General features: G+C 46.3%; 1 long non-coding RNA gene and 1 pseudogene across 3 annotated transcripts; both read left to right on the forward strand.

The window, feature by feature from the left end:
- Window positions 1–4,552: 4,552 nt before the first annotated feature.
- On the forward strand, window positions 4,553–16,056 carry LOC150010202 (uncharacterized). Of its 3 annotated transcripts, XR_016511388.1 has the most exons (4): window positions 4,553–4,632; window positions 10,728–11,061; window positions 11,750–11,839; window positions 15,647–16,056. It is a non-coding gene; the product is annotated as an uncharacterized LOC150010202 (long non-coding RNA). The 3 variants fall into 3 exon arrangements; XR_016511387.1 differs by lacking the exon at window positions 10,728–11,061; XR_016511389.1 differs by lacking the exons at window positions 10,728–11,061; window positions 15,647–16,056 and adding an exon at window positions 12,519–12,936.
- On the forward strand, window positions 13,101–14,321 carry LOC150010203 (large ribosomal subunit protein uL1 pseudogene; annotated as a pseudogene).
- Window positions 16,057–19,302: the final 3,246 nt, after the last annotated feature.

Raw genomic sequence — 19,302 nt, forward strand, 5'->3', positions numbered from 1 at the left:
GAGAGAGAGAGAGAGAGAGAGAGAGAGAGAGAGAGAGAGAGAGAGAGAGAGAGAGAGAGAGAGAAACATTGATCAGTTGCCTCTGTTTGCACCCTGCCCAGGGATCAAACTGCAACCTAGGTATGTGCCCTCACTGGGGATTGAACCTGCAACATTTTGCTCCAATCAACTGAGTCACTCAGCCAGGGTGGGCTTGAGTCATTTTAATACCAAAGGCCCAGAGAGGAAAATGAGAAGAATAGCTATGACTGAAGAAGATACTGAAAAAAGCACTTAGGGAAACATGAGGCTGGACAGAGAGGCTTAGGCCAGACTGGGTGGTCCATGAAGGACCTGACTGTGGACAGGTGCAGTCAGTGGCTGTGATTTAACAGGGCATTGTTAGGAGGCAAGTGGTAAAATACAGGACATTTTCATTTTCTAAACTAAACTGTAACAAACTACCGCAAACTTAGTGGCTGCTGTAACAAATTACCAAATAGTTGGTGGCTTAAAACTACACAAATTTATTATCCCAGAGTTCTACAGGTTAGAAGTCTGATATGGGTCTCACTGGGCTAAAACTAAAGTGTTGGCAGGGCTCCGTTCCTTTCTGGAGACTCTAGATGAGAATCTGTTTTCTTACCTTTTCTAGCTTCTAGATGCTTTCTGCATTCCTTGGCCTGTGGCCCCCTCCTCCATCTTGAAAGCCAGCAAAGGCAATTCATGTTCTTCTCACATCACATAACCCTGATCTTTTCTTTTGGCTCCCGCTTCCATTTCTAAGGACTCCTGTGATTACACTGGTGCTACCTAGATAATCCAGGATTGTCCTATTTTACAGTCATCTGATTAGCAGCATTAATTCCATCAGCAAATTTAAGTTCCCTCTGACATATAAGGTAACTTAGTCTCAGGTTCCAGGAATTAGGATTACCAGAACGCGGACATCTTTGGGGATGGGGGTCAGGGGATCAATATTCTGCCTACCATCCTGTGTTATCTGGGACTCTGCAAGAAAAAACAAATAAGCCCTGGCTGCTGTGGCTCAGTGGATTGAGCGTCGGCCTGTGAGCCAAGTGTCACTGGTTCGATTCCCAGTCAGGGCACATGACTAGGTTGCACGTCAGGTCTCCAGTTGGGGGCATGAGTGAGAGGCAACCACACAGTGATGTTTCTCTCCCTCTCTTTCTCCTTTCCCCTCTCTCTAAAAATAAATAAATAAATAAACAAAACAAAATCAATCAATAATAAATTATTTTAAAAAAAAGAAAAAACAAATAGAAGGCAATATATTGACTTAAATAACTGAGGCCTCTGTATCTTTATTTCTTCACCTCTGGATCTGTTTGCCTCTCTTTTGGTTTTCAGGCAGTCTCCTGAAACTTGTTGGGGATGCCAACTCTTAGGCCCCACCCCAGACCTATGAACTCTGGGGTGGAGCTAGCAATCTAGGTTTTAACTAGCCCTCCCAGTGACTGAGGCAAACTCAAGTTTGAGAACCACTGTTTCCAAATGGTTCTTTTTTTTCTAGTTCTGAATATTTTAAACCTGAGTCTCTTTGAACAAACAGATTTTAACTGTGGATTTTCAAGGGATACAAATCATTGCTAAAGTGATACATGATACACATGGGAACCCATGTCATATTAAATTATTGGCCCTAAAATGTTAAAAATAAAAATAATATATAATTATAATTTAAAATCCATAGAAGGACAAGGAATCTTGGGTAGAAAACAGCAAGAGAAATCCACAAATAGCAGCTGCAGGACAAGGGGAATCAAGGACAGCCTGGAAGCCAGAAAACATCTGAAGGTTCTTCAACAAATTTAGATACGAGGTGTTGAGGAAACCAAAGGAAAGACAGTAAGAGAAGCTTTAAATCAGTGGGCCTCAGACTTGTTGGTCTTAAGACCACTGGCAGCAGTGAGAATGGCACCAGGTGCGAGACTGGTGGGTTGGGCAGACCCTGGCTCAGCAACCTCGGTGCTTGAGTTCTCACTGAGAAGGAGCTCAGAGTCAAGGTTCAAAATGTAAGAGAAAATTTATTTGGAAAGTCACAGAGGTAGAAGAAGTGACCCGCAGAAGAAACGGGTTCCGGAAACACGTTGCAGAAGAAGGACCCTTGGAGCTTAGGAAAGAAGGAGGCAAGGAAAACCTGCTTGGGGGGGAAGAAGAAGGAGGAAAAAGAGAAGGGCAGGCTGCTCCTGGGAGGGAGAGCCTGCTGGGTCCCCCCATCCTAAGGCCTTTTAATGGTGGGGGTTTTAGGGGAGTTCCCAGCTTTCCAGGTGTGTCCTTTCAGGGTTGTGGTCTCCATTAACTGGTTGGCTCCAGGGCAGGGGGACATTAGTCAATGCATCTGGTCCTGAGGTCAGCCATGGCATCACTTGCCTGGTTTGGCTGCTTTTCCGGGCCTGGAGCTGAATCACAACTGAGGCCTAGATGTTATTTCTAGGGAGGAAAGGTCGGGGAATTCAAACTACATGATTAGCAATATACTAGGGGAGGAAAGTTTACCCTGGGGTCCAAGTCCTTGTTTACTCAGTCTTGCCCATTGTTAGGCACCCAAGGCTTTCCACCCTGGTGACCTTCTGTGCCTGGCCCATCCTCCTTGCTCTGCTCCTGTCTGTCTGCCTGCCTACCACAGACCACTTTATATATTTTTAAATTATTGAATCTTGTTGCCATAGGTTATATTCATTGATGTTTATCATATTAGACATTAAAACTAAGAAAAAATCTAAATAAAAATAAACCCATTACACATTAACATATTTTATGATAACTATATATGCCAAAATAAAGAAAAACCAGTGAGAAGAGTGACATTATTTTACATTTTTTCAAATCACTTTGATGTCCAGCTTATGAGAAAAACAACTTGTTGAATTCTTATATCTATCTCTGCATTCAGTCTACTGTGATACAACATATCATGTAGCTTCTGAAAACCCATGGTACCCTTGTAAGAGCATGAGAGTTAAGGCAAATAACATGTTAATATTATTGTGAAAATAGTTTTGACCTCACAGATCCTTGAAAAGTTCTCAGGGTTCCTCAGGGGTTTTTGGACACACTTAAAAAGAGAAAGAAAATACCCTGCTGCTCATTGGAAACAGACCTGGATTTAAGTTCAGGCTATGCTACTTCTTAGCTGTGCAAATGTGGGGTCAATGGACGTGGCCCTTCCCTTCCTCTTCCCGGGACTGAGGACCGAGGGCCCCTGTCAGAACGAATGTGCATTGTTTTGGGAATGGATTGTAACTCCCCCCTTATCTTCCTTTGGGAGAGGCTCCTTGTCCTGTGACTGCTTCTTGACCCTTTTACACACTGAGGTAATGTAGGTTAGTCACACGTAGGACACGTGCCTCCTTTTTTCTGGGACCCCTTATAACAATCCTCAGACTGGAGGAGGTGCGGTCTCTCTTGCACCCACCCGCAGCCGTCCGTGCGCTCACCTGTAATGGGAGGAATAAATGGCACGTCCACATCGGCTAGTCCTTCAGGTGGTTTTTCATGGAATATCATGAACAATTAAGCAGCTCCCCTGCTTGAGTTTGGAGCTCCTGTGCTACAGTGACCGTGAGCAAATTCACCTTTCTGAGCTTCCCTTTCCTCATCTGAGTTCACCTCATGGCTTTGTGTTGAAGGTTAAATTAGATAACGATGTGCGTGGAACATATTCATTACTCAGTAAATGAGACCCATTTCTATTGTCACTGAATGGGTATGTGAAGGGCAAGAGGAGGCTGGTAAGCAAATTCGATGAGTCATGGCATATCTGAGTTGATGACGGGCAGCCCAGATGAATCAGCCACGCTGGAGCCCTGGGGTCAGGTCCCAGCTGGAGGTCACAATTTGTGAGTGTGGCAGGTTCACAGGAGGAAACGGAAGATGGAAAGGCCACAAATGCCGGCTGCGTGAGGGCAGGAACAGTGTCATGGAGCCCAGCTCTGAGAACAGTGCCAGGCACACAGTAATATTTGTTGATGTGGTTGAATACACTCTGGGGGAGATCCAGCGTTCAGGAGTGGAAGTGGAAATGAACCAGGGAAGAAAGGACAACTAGTCCTGGACTGTGGCGATGAAGGAGTGACTCTGTTCTGGCTGCCCTGAGATGGACAGGGGTTGCCAGTCTCCCCGGGGAACGTTTGCTTTTATCAACAAGGGGATCCTTCCTGGAGCTTTGGTTGGGACACACACCATTTTAATTGGAACCTAGGCTTAAGATCTGGACAAACAGGGGTCAGAAAGGGGTCTTTGCTTTACTCAGGTCCTTTGGGTGTCACTTCACACTTACTTGCACATTCATTTACATAGGTTACTTTGCCTCCAGGTTGTCTTATTTCATGCTGCGGAAGAGAGGGAAGCTGTGTTTTCAGGTGATTCTTGAAGGCAGAGTTTATAGCAGAAGGTCATCGACACTCCAGTCCTTAACTCTCACAGAAGAATGAAGAGAAGTGGCAAGACAATCTGCGTCCGTCCTGCCCGGATGTGCAGGGAGTGCCCAGGATGGGGACCCTCCCGTCCCACCCTCCCCTTGGCCCAGGACTCTCCCTTTCCAGGATGTACATGCAGGCCATTGTCTTGGAGGCAGCAGTTCTGTGTCCCCATAATTTTTCCACCAAGCCTGGGATGAACATTTTTAAGGTCAGTATGATTTCAACAATCATTCTTTCTTAATTTTCAATTTTATTTTAGGCATCTTAGGGCAGTGTCAATGGCTGAAAACTACTGGATAGTGGGGATCTGGGAGCCCGTCTTGACCTTGCGTTACTGGACAGGGGCCTGGCACTGAACGGGTCTGCCTAGGGCCATCTGTAGCATGTGGGTTCTTGACTTCATGTAGGAAATGACTTCATGTAGGAAAGATTTCACAATGTGTCCAGGTGACTATGTGGATGAGTTTATTGAAGCTGGGGACAATGAAACTAGGAAGGGCTTAGCATAGAAGAAGCATCAAGAGAGCCTGGGCTGGGCTGCCTTCGCTCACTGGGAAGTCAGAGGAAAGGGAGCTTTGGGGATCAGCCAAGGACAAGCTGCCAGCTGCCCACTGCCTTAGACTTTAGGAGAAAGAGGCATGCCTGTGAAGAAAGAAGTGGCGTGTGGGGAAGAAAGGAGAGGGAATGGCGCAGGGTGCTCCCCAGAGGGCGCATTGGGTCCTTTGTCTTGAGGCTTTTATCTCTCTCTTGCAAGCAGGTATCTTAAGGGAGTTCTCAGGGGAGGGTTTCAGTAGAATATCCATCAGTTCTCCAGGTGTGCCCTTTCAGGGTCATGGTCTCCTCTGATTGGTCAGTGATAGGGGGCTCTTTGGTCATTGCAGTTGGTCCTGGAGCTGAAATATGACTGAGGCTTAGAAGTTATCTCCAGGGAGGGGAGGTTACCCTGGAGGTGAGGCCGTTGTTTTCCCAGTTTTGCCCCTGCCAGGCACTCCAGGCCTTGCACGTGGTGACCATCAACTGGCTGTAAATTGCTCAGCCACTGTGTTCAGCCATCTGTCTCAGTTTCCCTGTTCCATTGGCCAAGGAATTTTCCTAGCTTCACTTAGGGAAATAATTTCCTTTTATATGTTCTTTTGCCATAAGTTGTGTATTTTTAGACTTAACTTTAACATGCAAAAACAAAAACAAAAAACCCCACTTTACCATGCAAGGTGAACTCTCTGTGGAGGGCTTCTTGGTGATCCTTTCTTGAATGGATATATCTGCTGGCCTAATGCTTCCTGTAGGGTGCCAAAAACCACAGACAGGTCACTGGGCTGGCCCTTGGGATGGGGTTTGGTCTCCCTTCAGCTGGTGCATTAGTAGCATCACTGTTCAAAAGACCCCCTGGTCAGGCCATCTAGAGAGGCAGCTGACACCTGTGGCTTCTGTGTTCCCAGAGGAATGGGTCATGAGGATGTGTCTCGGCTCCCATGTGGCTCTCAGAGCTGGCGGAATGCATTTCCCTGGCTGGTAAGGCGGCTCCGCTACCACTGACACTGGTGTGGAAGACCGGAGGCCTGGCCCCTTTATACTCTGCTGCCAGGGGCCCCACTTTGACCTGACCCTGCTCACCATGTGCCAGACACTGAGCAAAGCACTCATGTGTGCACCTTGTCTGACCCATCCCAACAACTTTATGAAGCATGTATTGTCACTGAGGCCAAGTCACAAAGCTAGTTAAGTGCCCAACATAGTAAATTTTATGTGTCAGCTTGGCTGGTCAAACAGCAGTCTAGATATCGTTGGGAAGGTATTTTTTAGATGTCTTAGACTGTCCGGGCTGCTCTGAGAGAGTACCATAACTGACTGGCTTAAAAACAATAGAAATGCATTGTTCCCAGTTCTGGAGGCCGGCAGGCTGAGGTCCGGACACAGCTAGAATGGTTTCTGGTGAGAACCCTCTTCCAACTGCAGACACCTATCTTCTGTCCGTGCCTTCATATGGTGGAAAGAATGTGCTAGCTCTCTGGCCTCTTCTTATAAGGACACTAGTCCCATTCATGAGGGGTCTGCCTTCATGATCTAATTATCTCTCAAAGGCCCCACCTGCTAACACCTTAGGGCTTCAACATATGAATTTTGGGAGGACACAGTCGGTTCCATGCAGATGAAATTAACGTTTAAATCAGACTTTGAATAAAGCAGATTATCTCTCATAGTGTGGGTGGGCAACATTCAATCAGTTGAAGGCCTTGAAAGAAAATTGTCTTCTCCCAGGAGGAAGGAATTCTGTTTCCAGACTGCCCTTGAACTAAGACCGCAACATCAGCTCCTGTCGTCTTCCAGCCTACTGCCTTTCCTACAGTTTTCAGATTTGCCCCCACAATTCAGTTAGACAATTCCTTAAAATAAACCAATTGTAACATGGGAAGGCTTTTTGTAGGCAGAAGCTGGGTGGGACAAGAAAGGTAGTAGCAAAAGAAAAGAAAGCATTGTTTCAGGCCAGCAGACCTTTTGCAGGGGAGGGCAGCGGGGGTCTTATCAGGTAGAGTACCTAGTGTTGACCAGGAAATTCCAGACGGGTTGAGACTGAAACTACTTTTAGATTAGGTATTAAGTCTTGCTGGGGCTTGAACATCCAAACCGATAGAGAATTTTTATTTATTTATTTATTTATTTATTTATTTATTTAGAAAGGCAGAGGGAGTAGAGAGAAAGAGAGAGACATCGATTTATTGTTCCACTTACTTATGCATTCATTGGTTGATTCTTATATGTGCCCTGACCGGGTATCAAACTCACAACCTTGGTATATCTGGAAAACACTCCAACCAATTGAGCTATGTGGCCAGGGCTATGGAGAATTTTCATAAGAGTTTGAGCCAAAACTGATGATAATGCCCAGAAGCCAGATCTGAAACACTTTGCAGAACAATTCTGCAGTTTCTTTTATGCATTTGGAATTAAGGATGGGAATTTAAGGAAGACTATGTGAAGGTAGGAGAAAGCTAGGTGGGATTAGATTATAGGATAGTTAACAAGATTATGTGCCCTTTTGAGGGTGGTTGTGCCTTTGAGAGGTGTTACTTCTTATATTTCAAAGGTGTGCTAAACCTAGAGGCACCAGAACAATGGATAGAGCTGGCTTAAAACCTCTCACTAAGGAAGTTATAGGCCTAGGACATAACTACCTACCATGACCTGCCCAATTACGGGTTTGTGATTTATTACAGCACCGCTTTTTTTTAGGGGGGGGGGGTGTGAAGCAAACACCTCAGGGGGCTGACCCCACTTCTTGCTAATTCTGCATCAGCACTGGCAGACATTAATGTCCCACAGATCTAAGTATAAACTGCTATTTAGTGCCCTGAATCCTCTTTTATACTCTGGATGCAAGCTTGTTTTTAATTTGTTATTTCTGTATATAAAGTAGCCAGCTTACTATTTTTTTCCTTTTCATTGAAATTTGATAAACTGTACATCCTTCTGTGAGCAATGCTATAAGGAAAAAGGCAGGTGCCTCTATAGGAATCTGTGGAGTCTGAATGTGTCTGTGTGTGTTATGAACGTGACAAGAATACATTCTAGGTTTGGGTATAGATGTCTTCTTCTGCACAGTGTCAACAATAAGACACAGTCCTTGTCCTCAGGGGTGTGCAGTCCAAATGTTCTCCCTGAGGCCTGGATTTGAGGGGAAGTTGGGAGCGTAGTGTTGGGACCCTCAAGCTCTTTACTTTCTTAGCTATTTGTTATTACAACCAAGGTACTATGAACTTAGTAAAAATATTCTCTGTTTGAGTCAAAGACATTGGCATTTTTTAGAGCAGGCTAGCCAGAAGTTACTACTGTTACTTCCAGACTCTACGAAACCCACTATAGCACTTTCAGTTTTTGCCCCTAACATTTGATTGTGTATATCATGCCTCTGAGCCCAAGCTTTGTTATCACCCATACTTGGGCTTGGGTCCCAACCATACCATTCAGTAGCTGTGTGATCTTGGCCTCATGAGTTAACCTCTCTTGACTTCTCTTTCCCCACCTATAATACTAATTTTGATAGGGGAACTCAAGAGTTAAAGATTATAGCTCCAGTCAGAGTTGATAGGCTTAGGTGCTTAATGCATATGGAAAGCTGTTACTCCAGGAACTAGAGTGCATGGCCTACGTGACTCTAGGAGGTCAACAAGTAATTCAACTTTTGTGGCCCATCGGGTCTAAAAGCAATGGAGATGGTTTCTGAGCCATTGTGTTCCAGGAAAGGAAGTGACTCAGGTAAAGAATTCTTGATCAGCTCAGTGAATTGAATGCTGGCCTGCAAACCAAACTGTTGCCAGTTAGAGTCCCAGTCAGGGCACATGCCTGGATTGCAGGCCAGGTCCCCAGTTGGGGGTGTAACAGAACCCACGGGCTGTCCGGATTGAAATAGAACCCACAGACTGTTCAGTTATTAGGGGCCCGATTGCCTGCCACCAGAAGCATAACTCTCAATACCAGAGTTAGGTGAAAAGAAAAAGAATTGTTTATTTAATAGTTATATAGATTTAGATTATTTGCGGATTTCTGCTGTTAAGTCTTATTTTCTTTAAAACACCCACAAACACAGTTCTGCCTCCCCCTACCAAACCAGGCTAGTTTTAGAAAAATCAGAGATACAGTCTTCCTACTTCCCAGACACAGTTCAGTTTTACCAGCAGCTCCCAATCATTCAGTCCTGATTGGGGAGGTTTGCCTGTGCTGTGGTGCTCTCCAGCTTTTAATGCAGAACCACGTGGAGTTTCCAGCCTCCTTGTCAACTGCATGGAGTTCCTTTCCTTTCCAAGCCGCATGGGGTTCTCCGCTGCCCTCTTTGCAAACCGCATGGATCTCCTCTCCTCCTCTCAAAGCGACATGGAGATTCTAGCTAAAATGTCTGCCGCCTATTTTTGAATCCCTGACTTCGTCCTGTGATGCAGTGGGCGTGGTGACCAGTTCTGATCATTCACAGAACCTTGCGCAGGCTCTGTGTGCTCTCTGTACCATTCCATGGTCAAAACCCCTCCCATCTTCTTGGGGCCTTGGAAGAACCAAAACCATTTCCATAGCTGAGACACTAAACTACTAGCCATAGTCATGCAAAGGCATCTTAAAAGCTGTTCCCTTTTCCCCATTCCCCAACCCACAGGCTCTGGGGATTTTTGGAGACCCCTACTCTGTAACAGGGATGTGTGAGAGGCATCCACACATTGATGTCTCTCTCTCTCTCTTCCCCCCACCCTTCCTCCCGCTCTAAAAATAAATAAATAAAATCTTTTTAAAAATTATGGATCAGCAGATAAAGAAATACTAGGAAAATTGCCATAGGACTGCATTAACCTCTTTCCAAACCCATTACCTACCCTTTCCTTCTCCTTATAAAAACGTTTGGCTTGAGATGAGCTGTTAAGATGGTTTTTGAGGGTACATAACTCACTGTCTCCTCAGATCGCTAGCATCTGAATAAAGCACTCATAAAGATTCAATTCTTGTCTCTACTTATTGGTTTTTATAGTGAGAGGCAGCACAAAAGTGGAAAAGTGACTTTTCCACTTTCAATTTGTGGAAAAAACAATTCTATACTTATTACCTGGTGAGCCTTTTGGAGAATTTAGTGAGATGATATACCATACTTCTTAGCATAAGTGCTAAATAAATGTTAAATCCCATTATTGTTCCTTATCTCCTTACTTATCTATTCTTGATTCCTCAAGGGCAAGGACCACTTTTTTCCTTCTCTTACCCACCTCCTTGTTCTAAATAGGACTTAAGACAAGTTTCAGCAGGTTGATGATAAAAATAAGGAAAAAGTGAAGATGCAAACATAAAATGGATCCAGTGAAGAAGCTAATGCAGAAATGGACATCCTCATTTTGAAGTGTCACAGGATTGACTCTGAGCTTCCTAGCTACCAATGAGAAAAGGGAAACTGGATTTAGTTACACAACTCAACAATGTGCTTATGAAATAAAACAAGCTAATGACTCAGGAAAAACATACTCTGGGCAGCATTTTTCCTTCTCAATATGCTTTCTCTTTGATTTTATATTTCGTTTTGTTGAAAAGAAGCCCATTTATGAAAAAGTTTTTCTGAAAGTGACAGAGGTCCTAACCCTGAGTAGAGGCTCATCCCTCATGTCTCCAGCTGATCTCATAGCGAAGATCTAGTTCCTGGACCAGAAAACTAATCTTGCAATAGGCCTATGTGTCTGAAACCAAAAGCGTCAGTGCAGATAACAAACAAGATATGTGCACACTGTGGTTAGGCTATTTTGTACAAACATTGTTTCCTCTCTTTTGCAACTTCAGGTTCTACCGGGACTTGACCTAAGCATGAGTCATGCGGGTCTCAGGCTGATATAATTTAGACTAACCCCTAAATTAATTTGAATTTCCACTTCTACCCCTTGGAGGGCGTATCGAATCCAGCAATCAGCAAAGCTTTATCAAACACTTCTTTTGTGTGAGACCCTGCACTGGCCCCTGCCTGAGAATCCAAGCTTCCAGCTCCCAGTAAAGAGGTCAAAGAGGAAGTGCAGGTAACTAAGGCTCTGGGAACTCAGAAGAAGGAGCCTGCAAACTGGGGGACCTGGAGAGACCTGGAAATTTCTTGGAGAAAGTGGAACTTGAAGGATGAGAAAGGGTGAGGAGTTCAAGACGGCACATGTGGAGATGAGGACTCAGGCTAGGATGGTTCAGTGGAGTTGAGGCACCAGGAGGAGCCTGGCCTTCATGGAGTGGAGGTGCATGGGGTGGGGAGGGGAAGAGAGTGTAGGTGTGAGGATGCGCTGGGAGGCCAAGGCTGCTGGAGCTGCTCCAGCCCTCTCAGGGGGCCTCTGAGAGTAATCTCATATGCAACTTTCTGAAACCATTTCTTCCTTGGGCATTTATGGACTTAAAAAAATACATAATCTGTAAGTGAGTCAACATTAACATTTCTGTCAAAGAAAATTGTAGGATTCCAGCCACTGACTGTGGAAAATCTGTAATGTTGCTTGGGATCATGTCAAGACTCTGAAATAGATTTCGGGAATATTCTTTATCCATCCTTTGAGGGAAAATAACTGGTTATCTTTATTTTGATGACTTGGGAGGAACTCAGGGAAGTGTCTTCACCCTAAATATGCTGGAGTCTGGAACATCTGGTTCTTCAAGCCACTAGATATTTTCTTGAAAGAAACTTCCCTGTTATATGGGGGAGAATGGGAAGTTGATGTGGGGGCGAGAGAGAGGGCGAGGGGGAGGCCCAGGAGGCTGGCACCTGCGAGGAACGAAAGCAGGTCTCTTAACAGCTGTGAGTGGTTTAATATCATGTTCTCTCCATTCTGTAGGTGAGGAGATGGAGACTCAGAGAGGTTAAAACAAAAATTACCCAAAGTCTCAGAGCTAGAAAGTGACAGGAAGCCAGCTTCAAAATTCAGGTAATGGCAAAGGCCAATTCTCACTCTGCCACGTCACCTTCCTTAGGAAAAAGAAACAAATCCAAAGGCAAACACTAACAGAATCATCTATTCCTGCGCCCTTTTCCTAGAGATTCAGGTGTAATGGGTCTGAGTCCCACCCCCCCCCTTCCCGCTCCCCTCCTCCCCAGGTGATTCTGATGAGCAGTCAGATTTGGGGACTCCCATTATAAAGGAGTCTTCACTATAGGTCTGCCCGAGGATGGGGGTGCAGGGCTTCTACTGGGAGCGTCCCTCTGAGAGGCAGGGTGGAGATCCCTCTGAGTGGCAGGGTGAAGACTCATAGATGCTGGGCTTTTGATGAGGAAGATGGGACAAGAACAAAAATGAAAAATAAAAAGAGGAAGTTGTTCTTTCTGTGGAAACTTGTATGAGAAAAAAGATACGTGTAGAAGAACGTGTCACACTTGTAGGCGCAAGAAGCTGTGGAAACTGCTGCATGCTGACTTCAGTTCCCACCCCCACACCCTCCCTACTGCTGATGTCACACCAAGGATCCCAGTTGCCCTGGAGGGCTGGGGGCAGAGGCAGTGGTTGTGGTGGGGGGAGCCAACAGGGCCTTGAACCATGGCTTTTAGTCTGAACTGTATCACAAGGCAATAAGTTCCCTTGAATAAGGCACCCCCTTCTCTGTCCACAGGCTCCTGGACTGGAAAAGGGGAGCTGGGCTCTGTCCTCAGCCTGTAAGTCTACAACCACTCCAGGGGCTCTTAACGCTTTGGAAAAGTCCAGACTCCTTTGAAAATCTAGTAAAACTATCAACTCTCTTCTGAGGAAAAAGCACATGGACTTGAATTTTAGCTTGTAGTCTCAGGGAAATTAATGGACTTCCCAAAGCTCATTGATGAAGCCCTGGAGGTCCACGGGCCTATGTTAAGCTCAGCTAGTATGCCTGGAAGCCTCCACGACTATGTTGTCTAGTGCGGCTTCCTCTAGATGGCTGGTGGGAATTGTGATGTGCTGTGCACATCTGGATTTTGAAGACTTAGCATGAAAGAATAAGTCTACCTCAATAATTTTTACATTGATTATAAATATATGAAAAGATAAGTTGGATATTTGGGGTCAAATAAAATATTTTATTAAAATAAATTTTACCTCTTTCTTTTGCTTTTTGAATATGTGCTTAGAACCTTTGAGGTGAACATACGTGACTGACATTATGTGTGCATTGGTCAGTGCTGTTCTGTGACAACATCCTGCTGGTGGGGACTTTTCACTCAGCATATCCATCTTCACAATGTCCGCTTGCTTCACTGCAGCTCCATCACTTCCTCTTCCTGGAAGACACAGTTTCGAGAATGGGCAGGGAAATCTTTGCAAGCTGTAAATAAGCTGTAAATCACGTCTTCCCCACCAGCTCCTTGAGAGCAGGGATGTGTCTACTGCATCTGGGACCCTCCATGGATGGGCACCCAGCAAGTGGAGTGATCCATCTTTGGTCACGTATGAGACTGGAGTTCCAGATAACAGTTCCTATGGCTGCCCTAATGAAGCCCCACAAACTGGCCGGCTTGAGACAAAAGTTTTTCTGTTCAGTTTTGGAGACTAGAAGTCAGAACTTAGGTGTCACAGTGCCACGCTCCCTTTGAAGATTGTGGGAGAGGATCATTCTCTTTTCCTAGCTTCTGGTGGGGGCCTGCCACCCTTGGCTTGTAAGTCACCCCAATCCCTGCCTCCATGGTTACATGGTCTTCTCCTGTCTCACACCTTCTTCCCCCTGTGTCCAAGTTTTTTCTTCTTGTAAAGACAGTTGGAGCTCTTTTCCGGGTTTTGCGGCACGAGGAATCACAAACAGCAAAGTCTCCTGCGACACCCTCCATGAGGCGGTGTGGGAAGTCCTGCAAGGGACCAGCGCAAGCGCTGAAAGTTTTGGGAGACTGTGGAGCTGCAGATCAGCTTGAAGAACTATGACCTCAGAGAAGGACAAACGTTTCTTAGGCACCTTTAGGCTTAAGTCTACTCCCTGCCCCAAGTTCTCCGTGTGTGTTCTGGGGGACCAGCAGCACTGTGGTGAGGCCAAGGCTGTGGACATCCCCCACATGGATATCAAGGTGCTGAAGGAACTCAGCAAGAATAAGAAACTGATCAAGAAGCTGGCCAAGAAGCATGATGCCTTTTTATCTTCAGAGTCTCTCTCTGATCAAGCAGATCCCATGAAACCTGGGCCCATGCCTGAATAAGGCTGGGACATTCCCTTCCACAATGAGAACATGGTGGCCAAAGTCAATGAAATGAAACCTACAATTAGTTCCAGATGGAGAAGGTGCTGTGTCTAGCAGTGGCTGTTGGCCATGTGAAGGTGACAGATGATGAACATGAGCTTGTGTAAAACATCCACTTCTCTGTCAACTTCCTGGTGTCACTGCTCAAAAAGAACTGGCAGAGTGTCTGGGCTTTATGCATTAAGAGTGCCATAGGTAAGCCCCAGCGCCTGTACTAAGGCACAGCTTAAAAAACCATACTGCTACCATTAAAAAAAAAAAAAAAAAAAAAAAAGACAATTGGATTAGGGCCATAAGAAATGTCCAAACCTGTGAGAACTTTTATGAGTTTATTTGAGTCAAACTGACAATTGACAGGAAGCGAAACCTCAAGAGGCTGACAAAATGCTCCAGAAAATGGCAGTTTTGCATCTTATTTTATACATTACAATCAAAAGAGGTGGTATAAGGGGGTTACAAGAAATCCATTGGTGATAGATTAGGGAGGTGGAAAAAAGCAAAGCAGGAAAGGAGGACCTCTGGGACTGGATAAAATAGTAAAATGATAGACACATACTTCTTTCAGACAGGTGGGTACAGGACAGTTAACAGTCAACAATTAACGTGATAACAATAACAATGAGGGGATTTATGGTCTCCGCTCTGGTGCCCTCCTTGTGCTTTCAGGAGTCTGAAAAAAGGAAATTATGTTGACATTCCAAAGGTGTGTTATCATAGATACAAAAAGACAGTAGACAGGCCCAATCAAGGTAAAGATTGACTTTCGTTAGGGAAGATTCTAGCCTAGCAAAGGACACAACCTGCTTTTAGTTAGACAATTTTAATTCCAGGCCATCTTACCTGGTTACTTTAGGTCTCTGAGTTTGTAAGGCCACCATGCAGGCCTTCCCTGAGCTTGTCAGTTCTAATCTGTGGCCCCTTTTTGTCCACACAATGATGAATATGACACAGTCTTTGGCCCCATGGAGCTCACTTTCTACTGCCCTAAGAACAAGCAGTACATTGATGTATAACGTGATATCGGATTGTGGCAATCAGGGTAGGGGAACGGGGTGGTAGAGGTGGTGAGCTATTTTAATAGTACAGGATGGGCAGGGAAGACCACTGAGGTGCCAGTGAGTGGCAGAAATATCTGGTGGCAAAAATGTAGGCAGAGACAAGAGCAAATGCTAAGCTCCTGAGATTGGACTGTGCTTGATGAGTTCAAGGAATACAGGGAGAAGGCAGGTGATATGGGTGGCCCAGGGTGGAGCGGTGGCGAAGGCCTGGGCTCGGGGCTGGGCATCTGGCTGTCCAGAGCTGCTGTGCTTGGGTGGGGAGAGCCTTCCAAGGCTCCTGGCTCATGAGTTTCACTTCCTCCAGCCCCACTTCCCCCATTGTTTGGCTGGGTGGAGGCTGGTTATCCCTGGCTCTCTCTAGAGCAGTCCAATGCCATTTTCATGTTGTCTTTTCCAGACAATAAGAGTGGAATTTTCTTTCCTACTAGCTCTTGAAGTTCAAGTTCCTAAAACCCCTTCTTCCATTTCTTCCTTGTTTTCCCCAGGGACAGGCTGGCCTCCGTTTTCTTCTGGAAGGAGGCAAGCGGCCTCCAGGCTCCTGCGTGGCTGAGCTCTCCATGTGGCTCACTTCTTCACCTCCTTCAAGTCTTCACTCTGATGTCACCTTCCCAGATGAGCACCCTTGACCACATTATTTAAAAAAAAATGCATCTCGCTTCCAACCACCTGACCTCTTTACTTTGTCCCTTCCCCCTCAGCACACTGTATAATTTCCTTAGGCATGAGTGTTCGTGTCTCCCCCATGCCCCATCCCCAGCCTGCCAATGTGTAAACTCCGTGAGGGCAAAGATTGTACCTTTTCTTCCCTGACACAGCTCAAGCACCTAGAACAGATCATAGGTACTCAAATACTTGTGGATTGAACTGAATAAACAAGTGAATGGGTTGTGAAGAATGGAAGAGTCCAGAATGATTACTCCCCTGCACCTTCCTCTACAAGGGAACTGAGACACAGAGAACAGAAAGGAATTCTTTAGAATACGCGCAGTGTGTGCCAGAGTCAGTGCGAGAAGCAGAGGGGCAGCGGGGAGTAGAGCTGGACACAGAGACGCCCTCGAGGAATTTGCATTCTAATCAGAACGGGCAGTTCCCCTCTTCGTACAACCTCAAGGGGCACCGTTTTCATAGAACCCAATATAAGTGGTGTCCTTGGAGTTCTTCAAGGCAGTTGCCTGTGGGTGAGGTAGTTTGGGAGAGGCTGTGGACGGGCCATGGTGTGGGGCTCAGAAGAGACAGTAGGTACAGCTGTGCAGGGTGCGATAGCTTGGCCTTACTCAAGAAAGAGCATCACCAGCCCAAGGCCAGAAGGAATGCGGATTGAGGATGGCCTCCACTATGGTGTTCTCTGTGCCCAGCACAAGGCCCGACCTGGGATCAGCTCCCTGTGGGTGAAGGCTTGATGAATGGGCAGTGATGCCCAGGCTCCAGTCTTGCGAGGAGAGTTCAGGCTTGCTCTTGTGCCCAGCCCTCTAACATAGTGAGGCTCACTTGCCTTGGTTCTGTCCCTCTAGCTGGTGGCTCTTCACTCTGGCCACACAGTAGAATCTAAAATCCCCTGGAGAGTTAAAAAACAAAAACAAAAAACGCTGGATGCCAGGGTGCCATCCTCAGGGATTCCACTTAGGTGGGGCCAGTATCACCTCACCAGGTGATTCTTTCATGTCGCGGTGTGAGAGCCACTGCCCTGGAAGTCCTGCTGTTGTCCCATGACGGTGAAAGGATCCAGGTTAAGGATTCTTAATACTGTAGCCCCACAGACAGAATTCCAAGGAGTCTGTGAACTTGAGTGGGAATAAATTACACCTTAATTTCCACTAACCTCCAGCTGAAATTGAGCATTTTCTTCCACTATGACTGTGGGTGTCAAACCACAGTAGTTCCTGTGACTTTGTCACCCATAGAAATCACAGATATTTTCATATCATTTTATGATTGTTGTGGGGTACCTTGGAATATCATTTTGAGTTCATCCCTACTTCAAAATTAAGGTAAGTAAAGATTTACGCCTAGATTTTGTTATTTAATGCATTCATAAGATGCACATGTATCACTTTATTATACTTTTTAAAATATTTTGATTACTAGTATTAAATATGATTGTTTTCATTGAAATTCTATGTATCTTATATGTATTTTAAAACAGCATTCTGAGAAGGGGTGTATAGGCTTCCGCAGATGGCCAGAGGGGTTCCTGACCCGGGTGAAGATGCACCTTCAGAGAAGGCTTGCTCTCTTGTCCTTTGTGACCTTTGGGCAAAGGTCACATCATTCATGGTTAGAGCTACCTGACCTTCCCCTTGGGATGGGCGCCCCTGGCTCACTCACCCCATTTCCCATCTTTTGGTAAAAGTACCCCTTCATCCTCCCTCCTGTTGGTGACCAGCTGGGGCTTCCCTTTCTGTCATGTCAGCCCCTCAGGAGGGGGTGACCCAGAGAAAGGAAAACAAGAGCTTGCACTGGAGGAGAGTGACAGTTCCCCGAGCCTCTGTGGACTGTGGGCTCCAGCTGCCTTCCCACCATTCCACCCGTCCCTGTGATTGGCAGTCAGCAGACGGAGGAAAGGGGCATCCCGTGGATTTCCGCAGATGGCCCTCTAGAGCCCTTCTTCAATGTAGTGGATGCAGGGGCATTGGACCCTAATCCAGACACAGTCCCTGCCCTCAAGAACTCAGAGCCCGGTGAGCAAAGCGGGGCCAAGAACTCAGAGTAGTAAGAGATTACAGCTGTACAAGGTTTGGCGCTGAGGGCAAGTATAGATTTGTAGAGCAAACCAGAAACAAATGAGTTAATTATGCATGCTGCCTCCGCACTCTCACACCCATTCCTAGCTGTCTTGGGTTGCTCGGTGTGCCCACAGCTGTTTAGTGGAACAGGCGGGCAGCGGAGGCTCAGGGAGGCGTTGGAGCAGTCTGCGTCCACTTCCTGGGCTGCTGAGCTCACGATGAGAAGACATCATTTCCAGGCAGCCTGGATGCAAAAGCCTTTGGCCTACTTTCCTTTCAGATTTCAGTGAGGGCGAACACTCTGGGTCACTGGGTCACCGTGGTTTGGTTCTTGTTAAGATCCCGAACCTTTTCTCTGCTTGAGGACTGCCTTGGATGGAGAAGAGGCTAGAGTGTCAGCTGCCAGGTTCACAACAGAGTCCTTGAGGTCCATTCTCCCCTTGCCCTGGTGAACATGTGCCCTGTAAAAGGCAAGCACACCAGTGACCAGCAGGAGAGAGGTGGCAGTGTCACTATGGGGAACTTGTCCTCTTGGTTCCACAACACAAACAAGACTTGGTTAAATAAAAGGAATCATGGTAGCCCTGGCTGGTGTGGCTCTGTGGGTTGAGTGCCGGGCTGAGAACTGAAAGGTCACAGGATCGATTCTCAGTCAGGGCACATGCCTAGGTTGCGAGCCAGGTCCCCAGTTGGGGGCATGTGAGAGGTAACTGATGGATCGATGTATCTCTTGCACATCAATGTTTCTCTCCCTCTCTTTCTCCCTCCCTTCCCCTCGCTCTAAAAATAAATAAATAAAAATCTTAAAAAAAAGGAATCATGGTTGTGGATGGCAGGAGTCCCGGAGGATCATCAAAGAGCTCTGGCAATGTCTGAGCTGCGGGTAAAAGGTCACTGAGGGGAGAGCCTGCATAATACCCTGTCAAATGGCCACCATGTCACCGAGAGTCAGAGGACAGGACCCTCAGTCATGACCTTTTATCCTCATGAGGTCGGTGAACTCTTTCAGACCCTGGTGAAAGCACAGGCACTTTTATCATTTGAATACTGCACCCCATTCTGGAAGTTCTCACCCAAAGTGTGGAAACCCCATGTTTGAAGGAGAAAGAAATAAAGCTAGAGACATGGAATGAATTCCCCACGACCCACTGTACAGCTGGTGGCAGGACCAGGCCCCCAGGTTCCTGCTGCCTTAATCTGTTGCCGTTTACCCTCCAGTCCCCATCTCCCCTGGGAAGGAGGAAGTGGGTTGGAGGGTAGGCTGCACTTCTGGTTCCACACCGTACTGGGGAAACTAGCCGGTAGAGATAAACGCAGGATACCACGTGTACCAAAGGTGGCAGAGGCCTCTAGTTCTCCCCAGGTCTCACCCTCCCTCCGAATTCTTGATTCCAGTGCTGAAGACCACTAGGTTTTCT

This window comes from Furipterus horrens, unplaced genomic scaffold (assembly GCF_987537825.1).
Source record: "Furipterus horrens unplaced genomic scaffold, mFurHor1.1.pri manual_scaffold_5, whole genome shotgun sequence".
Classification (NCBI taxonomy): domain Eukaryota; kingdom Metazoa; phylum Chordata; class Mammalia; order Chiroptera; family Furipteridae; genus Furipterus; species Furipterus horrens.